The sequence below is a fragment of the Rhagoletis pomonella genome, unplaced genomic scaffold (genome assembly GCF_013731165.1).
Source record: "Rhagoletis pomonella isolate Grant_MI unplaced genomic scaffold, Rhpom_1.0 Rhpom_scaffold_16804, whole genome shotgun sequence".
Lineage (NCBI taxonomy): Eukaryota > Metazoa > Arthropoda > Insecta > Diptera > Tephritidae > Rhagoletis > Rhagoletis pomonella.
Genome location: NW_023475324.1, coordinates 767 through 3,259, shown reverse-complemented (window position 1 = coordinate 3,259; position 2,493 = coordinate 767). Strand labels below are relative to the sequence as shown.

The 2,493-nt window shown below is 36.1% G+C and overlaps 1 pseudogene; it reads left to right on the top strand.

Moving 5' to 3' along the window:
* Window positions 1–1,215: 1,215 nt before the first annotated feature.
* On the top strand, window positions 1,216–2,013 carry LOC118757343 (annotated as a pseudogene).
* The last annotated feature ends 480 nt before the right edge of the window (window positions 2,014–2,493 follow it).

Sequence of the window (2,493 nt, the reverse complement as noted above, 5' to 3'; positions counted from 1 at the left end):
TAAGCAAAATATACTGTGCCATACCAGGAATTACTTGATTTTATTGGAAAACTGTTTCTGTAGTGTACTGTAAAAAATGCTTCTAGTTTTAAATGGAGATACTGCGAAAAGGGATTTTCACGTAGTAATATACTGTTTTTGGTCTGAAAAAAGATACGCGCGTTAAAGCATAAACAGACGGCAGCGTTGATCCGCATCCACTCGGGAAATAACTGCCGTTGATCCGGATTAAGTCCGAGTTAATCCGGATCGACGCTGTCGTCTGTTTAAGCTTTTACACATAAATATCACAAAGATGCGTCCATCCGTGTGTAAAAATTACAATTATCTATATTTCTGTTGCTCCTAAGCCTTAAGGTCAGGTAAAAAGGCTGTATTATTAAATTTTAATAATGGGATTTTAGTTTATAATCACAAACAACAAATGTGCTGTAATCAAGGCATATCAAACAGGTATTAGCATTAGAGGAAAAGCAACATTTGCGTGTATTTTTGCTTCTAGTATCGAAAGTGTGAAACTCTGTTCTGATTTTTTCTTCTTAATCAAAGCAAATTGGAAAAAATAAAAATAGTAAATTTGTTTGCTCCTCGAAGCATTGATCCATCCTTTGCAAGGCCCAGGTTGTGCTGCTGAGTTGGGCGAATGTTCAAAAAGCTGCTTTCCGTAAATTGATTTGTATGGAAACAGGTTTCACATGCAAATAGATTTTAACAATTTGAATTTTTGTGAGAAGAAATTAAAAATATAGCTGCTCTACAAGAATGATAGAATACAAGATTGCGCCGATCAGAGAGGATTTTTGAGAATAACTTTTGTGTGACGTCACACTGTTGCAATTGCGAGAGAGGAATGCCAAAACGTGAGCAAGAATGGAAGAAAAAATGTTGCAAGGAAAGCATAAACAAGTTGCACAAGTGTGACGTCATGCAAACAACGATTCTGTCAAATTCGTTAAGAGAGGAATAGCGGTCCGAGATCGGCGCAACCTTAGTATTCTCTCAATCGTGGCTGCTCTACTGATACTACCTGTTCAATGTGCCTTGGCTGTAATGTTTATTTTGTTCATTTATGTATCTCGTAAATCGACGAAAAGGTAAAAATCGTAGAAAATCAATCAGTACATACTATTAGGGCAACAAGGTAATTGACTGGGTTTTTTATGCCCTTTCAAACTACTTTAAATATCTATAGTTCTCTTCGGTTATTTATTTCAGACCTATGTGTCAGGAGGTGCCGGTTATGTTCTCAGCAAGGAAGCACTTCGTCGAGCAGTTATTTTGGGTTTCACAAACTTAACGCTGTGTCCACCTGCTAACTACGCACTACCTGAAGACTATAGCATGAGTATTTGCCTGCAGAATGTGGGTGCAATGCCTTTGAATTCACGTTTTATTTTGCCCAACGAAACCAAGCAAAAAATGTTTCCCCTGCGCTTGTATGATTTTATGAATGCCAATGAAACTCTGGTAAATGCGGATTGGATAGAGCGGCTAACGCCATACGCAGTTGAATGGGTACGGATTTTTGTAGCATAAACTACATATTTGTGTATTTAGAGTGATTTAATCTAAAATGTTTTAACTCTTTACTTTCAGGGCTTAGATTGCTGTTCAAATTATTCCATCTCATTCCATTACACTCATCCCGCCGAAATGTATGTGTTCGAGTTTCTTATTTATCATCTACGCGTAGCTGGAATGTTGCAGTCCCATGCTGTCTTACCCCAAAAAAATGGAGTATGAGGAAGTTTTAAGTATATTTACAAGTAATAGAAACGAGTCTTCTAACGGGATGCTGCTCAAATGGGTGGATGTATCTTGATAGTTTTGTAAATATTGCTATTTTGTACTATGAATACTGCATTTTCCATAAAATAATAATAAATTACATTTAGTGCGGTTTTCTCAGGTAGGTTTTAAAATCTAGCTGCCCTTCAAACTCAGAACAGAAATTGTGTTTAAAAGGCAGATAGGTTTTTAAACTTACTAGTGAAAATGGTCCTTTATATTTAAAAAGTGATCATGTGAACATTACGTTAGCATTATTAATTGGTTTAAATAATGTTTTTACTGCCTTTTTAAACAATTACTTATCATAAAGATGCAACATGATGTGATAATTTTATTTGAATGTCTACCTTTTACAGAATTCGGATTAGCTAGCTCAATGGGCCTCATGTATAAAAAGTGAGCTTAAGCTCCGACTCGATTTTTAGTACAAATTCTTGAGCTTGAGCTCACCCCATCAGTGCAAAAATTGAGTCTGAGCTTAAGCTAACTTTTTATGCATGAGGACCAATATTTTCCTTGTAAACATTTAAATGAAGACCCTCATTTGGTAAAAAAAACATATCGTCGATGTTTTTGCGTAACCGCCCATTGACCAGTTGCAAAACCGCCTAAATCGACGTTGTGGCAAAAATGAGATTTGGTAACCCTGAAATCCAATCATCGATATTAATGCGTCAAAATCGTTATTAAAGCAACAGCTTT